The sequence below is a fragment of the Elephas maximus genome, chromosome 23 (genome assembly GCF_024166365.1).
Source record: "Elephas maximus indicus isolate mEleMax1 chromosome 23, mEleMax1 primary haplotype, whole genome shotgun sequence".
NCBI classification, from domain to species: domain Eukaryota; kingdom Metazoa; phylum Chordata; class Mammalia; order Proboscidea; family Elephantidae; genus Elephas; species Elephas maximus.
Window position 1 is genome coordinate 20353340 of NC_064841.1, and position 16019 is coordinate 20369358.

The window sequence follows — 16019 nt, forward strand, 5'->3', positions numbered from 1 at the left end:
TTAGACCAGTCACTCCCCTCTCTGGGCACAATTTCATCCCCTAAAAGAACAAGGGGTTCAATCCTCATAAACTGGATCCTCCTGATCCTTATCCTGGCCCTTTTCCTCCTTCCATACCAATCTGCAACCTTGTGGTTGCAGCTATCTTCTGGGAAGGGTGGGTGGGTCGACACCAAGAGCTGGGAAGGGTGGGTGGGTCCACACCAAGAGCTGGCTTCCATTTTCCAATGAAATGAGAGTTTTTTGGTGAGGTTCCAAACCTGGCCTGAGGGGGTGAGGTAGACGAAACAGAGGATAGCTCCTCCCATGGTAAAACCCAGAAGAGTATAGGCCTTCTAAGGCAATGTGAAACCCCAGAAATATCTGGGAGTAGGGAAGGGGCTACAGTGCAAACTTTGAGGGGCCAAAAATTTGGCAATCAAGAAAAATAACATTCCAATGCGCTACCTCTAAAAATGAAAAGTAATGCAAAAAAATCAGTGATGAATACAACATAAAAAATCCAAGACAGTATTCTAACGGTGTATTTCTGAGCCATATTGGAGCTTGACTGCAGATCAGAGTCCAGCTCTGTAATGATATTAGCCAGCCTCCATCTTAAATGCCTAAACATCCATGCTGAGCCCTTTCTTCACCCTGCCAGCTGGTGCACTGTCATCAGGACTCTGCAGCTAATTGTGTTAACCTCAAATTCGAGAGTTAGAGCCGCCTGCCACAAACAGCCAATTCTTGAGATAGGAGTGAAGTTGGTAGAAAGAGTTTTATTATATATTGATATAAGGAGACAGAGGGAATGATCTCCTCCTAAACCTGCCTCTTTGAACTGGAGGCTGCTGGAGGTTTTATAGGGAAGAGGATATGGGCTTTAGGAACTTGTGGAATGTCCATTCTCCTGGGTGGTTTTGGTGGTTACATCTCAGACATGTTGACATTTTCCTGTCATTATCTCATCAGCCCAGGGGGTGACTGGCGTCATCCTGGTTCCTGTCACCAGACAGGTGCATTTGTCTTCTGTGACAGACTTGATTGATATTGTTTTTCCACGGTCCTAGGGGAACATTGGTTAACTTTTAGAGGAACTAAACAGCAAAATCATACTTGTAGATAGAGACACACAAGGGAAAGGAAAAATGGCTCAGGTTCTGTTCAAGATAGGCTGAGCAGCCTCTTATAGGTTTCTCAGTCTTGGGAAATAGGGTGTCGTGTCTCTCTAGCTGCTTCCTGCTGGATGGGGGAGTCGGCTGGGGAGAGAAACCTGATATCTACTAGGGGCCACACACAGGTGGCAGTTTGGAAAGAGGAAATTCAGCAACGTCTCATTGGATTAAATGACACACATCTGCAGAGTCTGGGGAAGAAGTAGTTCAGTCTGCTAGGGCAAACCTCCCCCCTCCCCCCCCCGAGCCTTGAGAGTGCTGGTAGTGCCCCTGGCAGCCACTTTTATTAGACAGTGAACACAAATGCATACCAAAATGATTATTACTCCCAAAGTTAATAAAGGGGTTAACCAGGACCCCAAAATGAGGAAACGGTTAGTGAACCAATCCCACGTGTTCCCTTGCCTAAGTTTTGTGTCAGTCCATTTGGTTACCTTGTGGATGGTGTCCAGTCCTACCTCTACCTCTCTGGTGATGTTTATCCAGACACAACAGGTCTTGTTAATCATAGCACACACTCCTCCCGATTTGGCTAGTAGGAAATCCAAAGCAATTTTATTATCCAGGACCACCTCCACCAAAGAGTTTAAAGAGGTATGTCAGGCTCTAAGTGCCTTTTCAGTTCCTAGGGCTAGTAGGCGGATAGTGTCTGATAAGTTTCTAATGGCTGCCTCCATATGGTACTTTCCTAAGTCCGGAATAATTGCTCTCAAGAACCACCACCCAAACTCATTTTCCTCCAGAAGGGGGTTATTGTCCATTCCTGTCATGTCTAGGCATATAGGATCTACTGAAAATATGTCCCTTTTCTTTCAGGGGATCTTCATGGTGTGTTGGGCAAATGATGGGTGAACTTGTGTTGGGAAAGTCAAGAATCCTAGAGGACACTGTCCCACAAAGTGAACTCCTGTTAAGCACTGAATGGCCCAAGCATAAGGTGACAGCTTAGGAACCGGGGCTTCACTGGTGGGATAGGGTCTCCCTCCACATAAAACAAGTGTACCCTGGTGGAGCACATAGGGATAGATTCTCATTGGGACCATCAGGAATACTAGAATTGATTTGAGTCAGGTGGGACACAGTCAAAGATTCATCGCAGGATGAAAGAAGCTTAAAGTCTTGAAAAACCTGCTGGGTTACTTTAGCTCAGGGGCTTTGTGATTTCATTTCCCACCTGGTTCCTGAGGTATGGTTATAAAGATTAGTAAGAAGGAAACAAGGTACGGTAAATGGGTACTGTATGAGCCGAGCTCGGATTGGGGCCTCAGGGGCACCATGAGTTAAGGTACAGTTAGGGATATCCTTGTTATTGTCAAAAACCGGGGCCGCCATGGGGCTCAAAGGTGCTCCTGACTGAGGAAGATGATGGCATATCCAGCAGTTTCTGAGATTACTACCAGTGGCCACTGCTTGAGACATGGTAACTAGGCCATTGGACGACCAGTCCCACCCATCTGGGAGGTGGGTAGGCTCCTGATATCCTACAACAACCACTTGGATTCCTTCCCCCCTACTGATTTCAGTATCCTCTGGCCACCCCTTTTTGAACTTTACACAGTAGTAAACCCCTGCGTCAGACAAGGTTATTTCTGAAATAATAATCGAAAAATCCCAATTGTACGACTGAGTGGTGTCAGCCATATGGGTCACTCGGGAGGAACCAAAGGTTTTAAAACCCCAGACAACCGTCTGTTCTTTCTTCGGGGTTGCCACTACTCACTTAATGGGGCCAACTGGAGTCAAAGATGATAACACACAAGGGAGAGTCAGGGCATCTCCTACTTGTACGGTCAGGGTTCCTCTGGCTTGCAGAACTGTAGGGGCCTGACTTGATGTCATGGTGTGGCGTACTCCTTGGAGGAAAAGAAAAACAAAGATTAAAACTATCATCCTGTAATTTCCCTAAACCTGTACTTTAAATCTTGAACTGGTGTACAGGAATAAGGAGACTCCTCAGTTCCTTCTTCAGGTGGAGCTGCTTTTACTCTGGAATGATGCACCCATGCAGCTGCTCCTGCCAACTTCATTTAGGAGCCAGTTGGTCTTCAGGGTGTTGGTGTCTCCAAGTCTTCAGTAATACCGGATCTCCTGATCGGAACCTGTGAAGGGGAGTATCAGAGGGAAAAACAGATGAAGGGATGCATATTGGTTACTGATGTTTACAATAGCTCCCAGAGAATGAACGCAGTCTCTCCTTTCCAATTTTGTCATTACTGAGGTGGGGAAGGTGGACTTTTTCAGGAATAGTCTCCCATATACCAATTCATAAGGGCTTAACTTAAGCCCACTTCAAGGGGTCACTCAGATTCTAGGCAGGGCCTGTAACTATGTTGAGTTGGTCTCTTGTCAGATCTTTGGCAGGGCATTTTTCAGAGTGTGATTCATCTCCTTAGTCTTCCCTGTTGACTGCAGCCTTCAGACAGAATGTAGCCTCCAATGTATATCCAGAGCTTTGCTGACTTCCTGGGTTATTTGTGCCATGAAAGCCCCTGCATTGTCACTTTGGATTGAAATTGGCAAGCCGAACTGGGGGATAATCTCTTTAAGTAATACTTTGGTTACTTCTTGAGCTTCTTCAGTTTGACAAGAAAAAGCCTCCACCCATTCTGAGTAAGTATCTACAAAAACCAACAGATACCTTAAGTTTCCAGGTGCCTGGGGCATCGTTGTAAAGTCCACTTGCCAATCTTCTCCCATGTTAGTTCCTCGATGTTGGATTCCTGATTCTGTTGGATGGGTCACAGTCTTTGGGTTGCTCTTTGCACAAAAGTGGTATTTTCCTGGGACTTTCCAAATGGTCTTGAGAAGACTCAGTCCTGTGACCGTCTGCTGGATCCACTCAAGACTGGCATCCCTCCCCACAGTGAGTTTCTTCATGTAGAGCCCATACTACACCATATACCTGGGCTTCTGGTAAGAGCACTTTCTCTTCGGGGCTTATTAACCAGTTGGAATGGGAGACTGGATGAAAACCACATTCCTCAGCCCTTTCCAAGTCCTGAGTGGTGTAGGTAGGTGCGGGAAGGCCAGCAGGGTCCAGGTGAGGGATCAGTGCCATTTCTTTCTCTATCCCGTCTCCTCACATTGCAGCCTTCTTTGCCTTTGTCTGCTTTTCAGTTCCCTACACCTTCAGGAGATTTTCTCTTTTGGTGTCCAGGGCAATACACCACTGCCACCTGGAGGAGGTCTGCTTCTAGGATCTCGAGATTTTCTGGTACATGTTTTATTTCTTTGCTGGCAGATGTGACAAGACCCCTCTCCTTCCACCAGGCCCCATGTGAGCGGACCACAAGGTGGGCATATTTACTGTCGGTATACACCATCATACGCTTTCCTGCTCCTAGCCGCAAGGCTTGCCCAAGGGCTAGCAACTTGGCTTTTTGTGCTGAGGTGCCAGCAGGAAGCGTAGCTGCCTCCACAATCTCAGCCCGAGTCACGAGTGCATAGCATGCTCTTCAATGTCCTTTGTACCTGAAGCTGCTGCCGTCAGTGTACATTTCCAGCTCGGGGTCAGTTAGAAGAATATCCAAGAGATCAGACCTGCTGGAATAAACCTTTTCTATAATCTCTAAATAGTCATGCATTGGCCTTCAGGGTTACATTTTGGTTATCTAATAGGATTGCTTGATATTTTCCCATGAGTCGCACTGTAAGCCAAAACCTCCCTTTTTGTTCTAAGAGGGGAAGGACAGTGTGAGGTGTGTGAACCATCACCTTCTATCCAAGGGTAAATTTCCCAGCTTCTTGCAGTAAGTCACATGTTGCAGCCACAGCCCAGAGGCAAGGGGACCATCCTCGGGCCACATTGTCCAGCTATTTGGAAAAATAAGCTACCAGCCGCCTGGCTGGTCCCAGAATCTGGGTCAACACTCCCAAAGAAAGTTCCTGTCTTTCATGTACAAACGGTTCAAATGTTTTTTGGAGATCAGGCAATACTAACACTGGGGCCATCATTAGTTTATATTTAATCTTTTCAAAAGTTTGTTGACATTCAGCAGTCCAAAGCAGGGGTTCTCTTTCCTCTCCTTTCAGGGCTTCGTACGGGGTTTTGCCATGAGTCTGAACCCCGGTATTCAGATTCAGCAGAAACCTGCCATCCCGAGAAAATCTCTAAGTTGCCGTTTGGAGGTAGGGGTGCTACCCGCATGATGGTTTCTTATCGGTCCTAGAGAAGGCTCTGCTGTGATATTTGGAACCCTAACTATCTTACTAATTGTTGTGATTTTGGAAATCCAGTACCTGCACCTAGCCAAATGGTTTAAGACTATAATGGTATTCTGATCTGAATCCTCCTGAGTTTCACTCGCTAACAGAATGTCATCTACATACTGCAAGGCCCTACATATTGCAAGGTCCTCACATCATTAGCCAATATCACCCCAAAAATTGTTGGGGAGGAGTTCTTGAAGCCTTGGACCAGCACCTTCCATGTGAGGTGTCTTTTTGCCCATTTCTAAATCAGTCCACTCAAACACAAGCAAAGTTGAGACTCAGGATGCAAGGGAATGCAAAAGAAGGCTTCCTTCAGATCTAATATCGAAAACCAAGCACACCGGCTAGGGGTAGTGACTAGAAGAGTATATGGGTTGGGCACTACTGGGTGAATATCTTCCAATATTTGATTAATCTTTCTCAAATCTTGTACAAATAGGTATTCTCCTGTCCCAGGCTTCAACATCGGCAGGATGTGGGTGTCATATAGGGATTGGCATGCTCTTAAAAATCCAATCTCTATATTATCAGTGGACCAGTGAGGCAATACCTTCCAGGGCTTCCCTACAGAGGGGATACTGTTTCTGATTTACAACAGGTGCTCTGGGTTTTAGGGCAATTTTAACTGGCTTAGCTGACCTGGCCCATCCTGGTCTCCCTGATGCCCAGACTTCTGGATTCACCTCTTGTATGTGAATAGGGGTGCTGGTTCCTCTAGTAACAAAGCTGCCTGTAAAGCGCATGCCTGTTGGGGCGAAATTTGCACCAAAATCCGAGATGATCGAAAAGTGACATGTGCCCTAAGTTTTCAGGACAGGTCCCTCCCCAGGAGGGGGGCAAGGCAGGGAACTTCAGCATGTAAAGGAAGTCATAATATAACAAGTCTTTTCCCATTTCACAGTTCACTGGTTAGAGGAAGGGTTACCCAGGGCTCACAGTGAGAGATAGCCAACAGGGTTTGAGCCCTGGGTCCCGTCATTCAGAATCATCCAACTGTGGGGGCTCTTCTTGATAGGCTTGGAGAGTGGCAGGTTTTTGGTCTTTCCCTTGCCTCCAGGCATTGCCACTTCCAGTGGCCCTGTTTCTTACAGAGGGCACACTGGTCGGGTTCTAGAGTTCTCCCTCCTCGCCCTGGGGTGGTCCTTCTGCTGGCTCCTACCTCCCTTCCCCATTCCTGATTCAAGGGGGCTAGGGCCACTGCTAGTAAGGCAGCCTTTGCTTCATCTTTTGGTTTTCCTTCTGTTCTGCTACTTGGTCCCGATTATTGAACACCTTGAAAGCTACTCTATGCTGTTGCCCTTCTGGCATCCCAAATACTCCCTCTAATTTTTGTAATTTCTTCCAAAAGTCAGGGTACTCAGTAAAATGAAAGTCATGTTTATGATCCTAACGTTGTTGGGGTCCTCGGGATTGATATCAGTGTATCGATAAAATGCATCTGTCACCCTTTCAAAGAAATTGGATGGATCTTCCTTTTCTCCCTGGATAATTTCTCTAACCTTTTGTAAGCTCTTGGGTTTTGGGTCCCCGTTTCTCAACCTGACGATTAGGCAATCCCAATATAACTAAACCCTACTTGCCACTCTTCATGTGTGATTCCAACCCAGATCTTGAGTGGGGATGACTTCCGTCTGCAGGGGTCAGGCTTCATTGTTAGGGTCTAAGTTATGAAGCCTATCGGTCTCTTTCCGAGCCTGTTCCAACGCCTTATGGCATTCTTCTGAAGTTAACAGAGCGGTGAGGAGTGCCTGTATATCTGCCCAGGTAGGGCAGTGAGTAAAGAAAGAAAAAAACAGTTTATCCATTCTGTTGGGGTCACTCCGGTAGGGAAGGTTATGCCTCTTCCAGTTATATAAATCAGAGGTGGAAAACAGAGTATGTACCAGCTCTGTCTCCCGTGGTTGACCCTCATCATCCACTCCAGCTGGGACTTCCCTTAGGGGGTATTGCCCTGCCTGGACTACTGAGGCATGCTCACTGGAAACAGTACCCTGACAGGTATGAGAGGGGAAGACCATACCTGATGAAGTCGGACTCTTGCCGACCGATTTCCCTTCTCCGTCAGCCTTTGGTGGGCTGGCCAAACTAGAATCAGGCTCAGCCATTCTGTTTGGAGACCTTGCTGCTGTTTCATGGCCCAACCCCTCGGCTTCTACTACACCTCCCCTACATGGAGTGGGGGGGGAGCAGAAGCAGTGGCTGGAGCCCATCCTTCTAAGAGGTGGTCCTCTGGTAAGGATTCAGGGAGTACTTTAGCCTTTGATTTTCCCTAGAAGAAAACCTGATCAGGTGGGTGCAGGGTCTGGTAGAAAGACATGAAGGCTTGTAGGTAAGGGAATTCATCCCACTTTTCGGTTCTTCTGCAGAACAAATCCAATTGTGTTATCATGCTATAATTTAAAGAACCCTCCAGGGACCACTGTTCCTGGTCCCCCAACTGATATTGAGGCCATATGCTGTTACACCGGTGAATCATTCACTTTTTGTCATAGGCTCATAACTATACCTTTTCCAGTTGGCCAAAACACAGCCCAGCAGGCCTCTGGCTGGGATAGAAGGGCCTCCCCCCATAATGATATCTCTCTTGTTCGAATTCTCCTTTCTCTGCCCTAGGTAGGATTGTCCTTGATGGACAAATGGATGAGTTTGAGCCTCTTGAGTACAATGCTCATTGATTACCCGATTTATCTGGAAATTCACCTCTTCTCTGATTAGGCTTAATTCCTTCAGGATTCCCCAGATCCCTATCCTAGGGCCCCAACTTCCTCAGAGGTGCTCCTCTAAAATAATCTGCGCTTGGTGGGCTTCCTCAGGCTGATGAAACCAATTGCCAGTTTCAAGAAACTTATACCAGAACTGCTCTTGAATCTGGTGAGGGGTTTAGTAGAGGTAGGGATTAATGAGATGATGACACGAAAGACCTTGCGAGGACAAGTCCACATAAATCATACATAAGACAAACTGACAAAGGCAACGGAGATAATCTTAGCAGTCTCAACCACCCAGACAGCCTCAGTCACACATAAGACAAACAGAGAGCACTTGGACCAGACAAGTCAGAAAGGGATAGGGGAACAACGATGATCTTAGTGAGGTCTAACACATTACTAGGCATGTCTGAATCTCTACTTCAATTCTCCAGATACTTCCCATCCCCAGTACCAGCACACATAAATAACAATAGACACACAAAAACAACTGCCCCAGTACCAGCACACATAAATAACAATAGACACACAAAAACAACTGCCGCCACACACTCACCCAGCTACCCAACTGCTAGAGTTACCAAGAGTCCCTCCTTGTGATCCTACTCATAGGGATGGTCACCTAAGGTACTACTGGCCTCAGAAACCAAGGGCCTGGGTCCAGTTCCAGAAACCACGCTGGTCCGCCCTATCTGCCCCAGCACTGGGCACAACAGGGAGAGGGTCGCAGACTCACCTCAGGATCCTGGTTAGGTCTTGCCTTTACCTACCTCTTTGGTGCAGTTGGGGAACGACGGCGCCGCAGCAAGCCCAGGTCTGGCCAACAGCCTCTGAGGACACAGTCCCCAGTGGCCACTTGATAGAACTGTCAATCAGGCCCAGGCCCTGCCCCGGATCCACAGTGTCTCAAATGGCTAGAGTTCCCCATACGGACCACCAAATTTGTTGCTGCAAATTTGTGAGTTAGAGCTGCCTGCTGCAAACAGCCAATTCTTTAGACAGGGGTGAAGTGGGTAGGAAGGTCATTATTGTATATCGATATATAGGAGACAGAGGGGAATGATCTCCTCTTAAATCTGCCTCTTTGAACTGGAGGCCAGCTGGAGGTTTTTTGGGAAGGGGACATGGGTTTTAGGAACTTGTGGATGCCCATTCTACTGTGTGGTTCAGTGGTCACATCTCAGACATGTTGGCATTTTCCTGTCATTATCTCATCAGCCCAGGGGTGACTGGCACCACCCTGGTTCCTGGTCACAAGACAGGTGCATTGTCCTGTCTGACAGACTTAGATTGGTAGCACTTGTTTTTCTGTCGTCCTAGGGGAAACTTTGGTTAACTTTTAACTTTTAGAGGAACTAAACAGCAAAATCATACTTGGACATAGAGACAGGCTAGGGAAAGGAAAAATGGTGCAGGTATGGCTAAGCAGCCCATTCCAATTGCTCCAGATAACCATGCTACCCAAAACATCCAGGTTTTCCACAACTCAGCCCCCTTAAGCTGCTCCACTTAGTTCCCATAGCCACTCTACCTTACTGCCTGCTTTTTAATTTCAAAAGGACCAGTGGTCACTTATCCAGCAAACATCCCCTCACCCCATCCTCAAATCCTAATAAAGGCTGTGCCCCAGGTCAGTGCTTTTTCTCTCCCCACCCATGTCCTCCCTTGCCTGAGCCATGGCCTGCAGGTGCACCATGTACCCCCAGGACCTGTGAGTAATAAAGTTATTTCCATTTTTGTGTCTTGTGGTAGAAACGTGACTTTCCATCTGGGACAATACACACCTTGGGCTGTGGGAGATCACTCCCTGTCCTCCCAGTGACAGCTGAGTTAAAATGAAACACAATTAGGATATTCACAAAGAAGAATGTGCACCTTTATATACATGTTTTAATGTATTTTTACTTCTTTATGTGTTTCCAGTTGAGAGAACTGCCAAGTTCTAAAGTTTGTCCTGACCAAGTGATAATCTTAAATAACTTTTTTGTTCAATATGAAATAAAAAGAAAAAAAAAAACATTACAGTTTCATTAATCCTGACACTGAGTTTCTTGACACCCCTTAAATATTTCCTCAGTCACCCTAGCCTGCTCCTAGTGGGGAGGCCGTACATGAGGCCGGAAAACCAGAGTCCAGACCAGAGGAGGCCCCCAGTCTTTTCCATCTCTGGGCCCCTTGACTTTTTTTTTTTACTTTCCGCCTGTTTCCTCCCTCCATATCGTCCCAACACTCAATGGACTTTTAGATACCCAGCTGTGCTTTACTTCTTGTTATCCCTATGGTTTCCGTCAAGGCACAAGATGGTGAGCCTACTTCAGTTTCAGCTTCCAAAGCTACAGTTCAGAATCATCTGACGTCTGACGCTTAATTTCAGCGATTCCGCGGATGGCCGCGAGAGGGCGCACGAACCGCGGGTTCTGTCCACCCAACCCTATTGAGCGTGGGAGCCTCCTGGTGCTATGCCAGGACCGACCTGAGCGCCGCTCCAAAGAGGAGAGCAGGGGGTTTCCTTCCCCTGGGATCCACCAGCCTAGGGAGCTCTCAGTACTCCCATTAATGCTACCATTATTCTAACCCACTCACTCCTTCTGCGGAAGCAAGTGAGCCCCGCCCAGGCTGAGCCTTCATGACCCACCTCCCCCAGTGGTGCTTTGGGCACCAACAGGCACCTGCAGGGATGCCCCCTCTACGCCCCGAGGCGCCGCAGGTCCTCGCCCCGGCCAGGGCAGCTCCGCATTAGGGGGACACCAGGAATCCACCCCGCATGCAAGACTCCGAAGAGCTGTTGACAGCTGACGGCTCGTATTGCGATCACTGGCAGGAGGGCTGCTGCCTCGGGGACTGGAGCCCTCGGGTTTGTCAGCTCCTCACCGACCCCTGGGCGCGGGGGCCCAGAGCAGCCAATCCCCGTGGGCTGGGGCGGACCGTCAGCAGGGGCGGGAAGCTCAGGTCCGCGCCCACTGCCCGAGCACTCAAAACTCTTAACGGCCCTCTTAAACCGTCAGGTCAAGACCTTCAAATGTCAGCCTGGGAGACCCCAGATCTCCTCCAACGGAGAAGGCTCCAAATCTCAGCATGTTGAGGGACTTCACAAGAGACCCCGGTCCACAGTGACTGGCAATTAGGGCCCTCCAAATGTTTAAACAAACAACATGGGTGCTCAGGACCCCTCCCTGCTGAGAGCCGGATATCCACACTGTTAAGGACACTGAAGCGCTGCTTCCACGAGTGGGGTCCCCGTGTTGCTGCGCAGGCTCCCCGAGCTCCTCACCCCCCCCCCCCCATGGGGCCAGGCCACGCTGACCACCAGCGCCAAGAGCACACTGGCCAGGCACCAGTGTGGGGCACCTTGGCTTCCCAGAGAGAGCGCCTCAAACCATAAGGGTGAGGGTCCCTCCCCTGTCCCACGGACCCTACTGTTACTGGGTGGAAACCCCAGGTTCTTACTGGCATGACTCTTGAAAAAAAAAAAAAATTACTCTTAGTGGCTAATAAATGAGAGACTGAGGTGGGAGGACAGAAAAGGCGCCTTTATTTTGTTGTACAAGGAAATGGAGTCAACCCCAGCTGTTGCTGCAAGACGGCTCGCCAAGGGCCAGCAGGCAGGTTACTTTTAAGGGGATTTACAAGTAGGGAGTTCATTCAAGTTAGGTCAGCAACATTCTTAATCATACTACCCGGGGGCAATGAGATATACACAGAACCTCCAAGCAAAAGAAGCATTCAGATGCAAAGCTGGGGTGGGGTCTGGGGGTTGCAAAGGAAACGATTTTACAATACAACACTGTAGGGGAGGAAGCCAGGTAAAGAATTCAGCCCGGGGTGGGGGTGGGGGGCTCTGTCTCACTAGGGAGTCGGTGGGGGTGGGAGGGCGCATGGGGGAGAGGGCCCTCCCCCATGTTGTGGAATCCCACCGTCCAGGGCAACTCTCCGCCTTTGTTCCAGCCCTGCAGAGGCGGGAGGGTGGTGTCCGGGCGCGCTTCCCTCAGCCTGGTCCACAAACCCACCAGGCAAGTAGGGGCTGTGGCTCCTGGAGACCCCGGTGCCGCGCTGCCCGGCGCCGGGCCTTTCCTGGCAGCCCTTCAAGCCCCCAGGAACGAGGGGAGACGGCAGCTGGACCATCAACCACCACCACCACCCGCTCCCGCCTCCCCCATCAGCAGGGGTGCAAGGCCTACCTACCCTCTGTGTATCCCGGGCCAGAGGCTTCCTCTCGGAGCCCACTGGGGCGGCCAAATCCCCCTCTCCCCGCACACCCACGCCCCCCGCGCGCGGCTGCCACCGCGGAAATCACTTGGGGGCCCGCAGGGGGAAGGTGGCGCGAGGTGCTAACCCGGCGCCCAGGCGCTCCGACCCCTAGGACACCTGGAACGTGGGGACACTGATGACCAGCAGGGCGTACTCAGAGACCGGGCGCCAGCAGGCGGGGTCGCAGGGGCGGGTGGGGCGCGGAGAGTTCTCTCGGTGCTCCCACTCTAGGGGTTCGCAGGGACCGAGGCGCGGCCCTACCGGCGCCGGCCCTACGCACCGTCGCGGGGTCAGGCATGTGCTGCCTGGGAGCGGCTTACCCCACCCGGGTCCCCGAATCTTATTCCTTTCAGAAAGCTCTGCACGTGGAGCAGCACGAACTCCAATGTCTCTCCAGGCTGCGCTCCCCGGTTCCTGCCCCCAACCTCCCTCCGTGCGCTTCGCTGGCTAACTGGCCCTGGCTACCGGCCCCGCCCAGCGGCACAGGTGTGGGGGGCGGGCGGGGTGGGGTTGGGTGGCCAGAGGGAAGGGAGGGGTCTAGAAACAATGAGACTGCCCAGGTGTGCGGAGTGAGGAGATAGGAGGGGTCAGGAGAAGGCACTCCGGAGTGCGGAGTTAAGGATTGCTGGTGCAATGGTTCGATTCATAGTGGCTTGGTGCAATGGTTAAGCGCTCGACTGATAACCGAAAGGTGGCTGTTCGAACCTACTAGCCTCTGGGGAGCGGGGAGACCTGGCAATCTGCTCCCATAAAGATTATAGCCTAAGAAACTTACGGGGCTGTTTTAAGTCGTCATATAGGGTCGCTATGAGTCAGAATCGACTTGCCAGCTCACGACTACGACTTTACCGAGCATCTGCCTGAATGACTCCTGAAGCGCACGTGTATGCACGCTATCAAAGCGATGCAGCCAAAGACAGAAAATGAGACTTGAGAGGCCAAAACCAAACTCAGTGCCGTCGAGTCGATTCCGACTCATAGCAACCCCATAGGACAGAGTAGAACTGCCCCATGGAGTTTCCAAGGAGCGCCTGGTGGATTTGAACTGCCAACCCTTTGGTTTGCAGCTGTAGCACTTAACCACTTCGCCACCAGGGTTTCCACTTGAGAGACTGAGTGAAAATAAGCTGTGATTTCTGAGGGGCATGCGGCCCAACGGAGGAGGCACTTAGACAAGTAAATGCCCTTCTCCTTCTAATGTTTCTGTGGTTTTGAGAAACAAAAAATGTGTCCTGGGAATTGGTTGCAGGCCAGGACAACTCGAGCACAGCAAATACAGAGGACTGGTCAGGACGCTTCTGCAGTGCTCAGGGCAAGGAAGGGTGGTGGTGGTGCAGGTGGGAACAGTGGGCAGGCTTGAAGTATCCTTTGGAGCCTGAGCTGCCAAGAATTGCTGGTGCATCAGACATGTGGGATGAGGGGACTGGAAACTCAAAGATGACTTCTAGAATTCAGGCTACAGTGACAGCATGGCCACCAGAGCCATTCTTTACAATATGGAAAACCACAGAGGAACAAGCTTGGGAAAATGCCAAGGAGATTTCTTCCAGACATGTTAGATCTGGGTGTTTGGGCTCATCCAGGTGTGGAGAACAGTGCCCAGCTGTGGATACAACTTTGAGGTAGAGTCGTTTTGTGTAGAGGGTTAGCGAAAAAGAGGAAGACCTTCAACAAGATGGATTGATACCGTGGCTGCAACAATGGGCTCATACATAACAACAGTTGTACCCAGGGTCACTAGGAGTTGGAACCAACTGGACGGCACCTAACAACAGCTAACAATTTGGAGATCATCAGCCTATAGTGGATTTGAAAGCCATATAATATGGTGGCGTAGTGGTTAAGTGCTACAGCTGCTAACCAAAGGGTCGGCAGTTCAACTCCCCCAGGCTCTCCTTGGAAACTCTCTGGGGCAGTTCTACTCTGTCCTATAGGGCCGCTATGAGTCAGAATCGACTCGACGGCACTGGGTTTGGTTTGGTTATAATATACTTGGAAACCCTTGTGGTGTAGTGGTTAAGAGCTATGGGCTGCTAACCAAAATATCGGTGGTTTAAATCCACCAGGCATCCTTGGAAACCCAATGAGGTGGCGGTTCTATTCTTTCCTATAGAGTCGCTATGAGTTGGAATTGACTCAGTGGCAATGGATTTTGTTTTGGGGTTTTATAATAAACTTGGAGCCCTGGTGCAATGGTGGTTAAGAGTCCAGCTGCTAACCAAAACGTTGGCAGTTCGAATCCACCAGCTGCTCCTTGAAAACCCCATGGGGCAGTTCTACTCTGTCCTATATAGTCACTATGAGTTGGAATCAACTGGGCAGCAGTGGGTATAATAAACTCAACAAGAACTCCTAGGAAGAGAATGTTATATTCACTATAGAAAGTTTTCCAGCTGTATAAGAAGAATCAGAAAACAGTTTATTTACTAATACAATGATTTACAAGATATACTTTTAAGTGAGAAAAGCCAGAATCAGAGCTTCTGATCTCTTACTCATCTCTGTACCCTGGGTTCACCACATGTCTATGCACATTGTTGTAGCCATTTACTTGGTTGAGACATGCATTTTCTTCCCTTCGTGAATTGTACTTGAACAAGGCTCCCTCTGTGAACACCTGCCCTGACTGAGGCTGGGCCAATTTGGTAAACGTGTTATGAGACCATCATTTCTATCTCATTCCCTGACCAACTGCCCTACCGACACAAGTGGTCTTCAGGCACCTTAGTGCACGAAGGAAAGTTTCCAAGAGGCTCAGGTGGTTGTCAGCCCTGAAATAGACTTAGAAAACTGTTCTGTGGCTCAGGCAGACTGTGGTCACCCTCCTTGAGACCCTGAAGTCGGCACAGACCTGTCCCTGCCTCCAGATGAGGACTTGGAAAATTTCCAGAGCCTCATCCAAGGAGCAGGCCCCAGGTGTGTGTATGTGTGCAGGGGACCCTGTCAACACCTACAGTAAATCTCTGTGTATCAAGAAACTCCACTCAATGTCCTGATCACCACTACCACCACCACCACCACAACTAATAACAATGATGACAATGACCTACCCCCTAGGGCATCCTCTGCAGGCTGTGGCTGGTCTGGGCAGTCCAAAGGAGAGTTAGAAAATTTTCTGGAGGCTTAAAAAAAATTGTGTTAGCATTATTGTGACCCCAGAGGACAGAGTAGAACTGACCTAGAGGGTTTCTGAGGAACAGCTGGTGGATTCGAACTGCTGCCCTTCTGGTTAGCAGCCATAGCTCTTAATCACTGTGCCCCTAGGGCCTACGGATGAGTAATGGCCCTGGTGGGGAGGCAGGTGTACGGAGCCAGAAGATCAGAGTCCAGGCCAGAGAAGGACCAGCCTTCTCTGTATCTGGGCCCCTCCACTCTCCTCCTGCTTCCTCCCTCCAGATCGTTCTAACGGTAAATGAACTTTTGAATTTTGAGCTCTTGCTTTATTTCTTGTTATCACCATGGTCCCTATCAAGGCACTGGATGGTGACCCCACTTCACTTTCAACTTCCAAATCAATGGCCTAGAATCATCGGAGGCTTAATTTCAGCGATGCGGCGGACGGCCGCGAGAGGGCGCGCGAACCGCGGGTTCTGTGCACCCAGCCCCGAGCGTGGAAACCGCCTGGTGCCCGGCCTGGACGGACTTGGGCGCCGCTCCCACGGCCAGAGCAGGAGCTTTCCTTCCGAGGACCCAT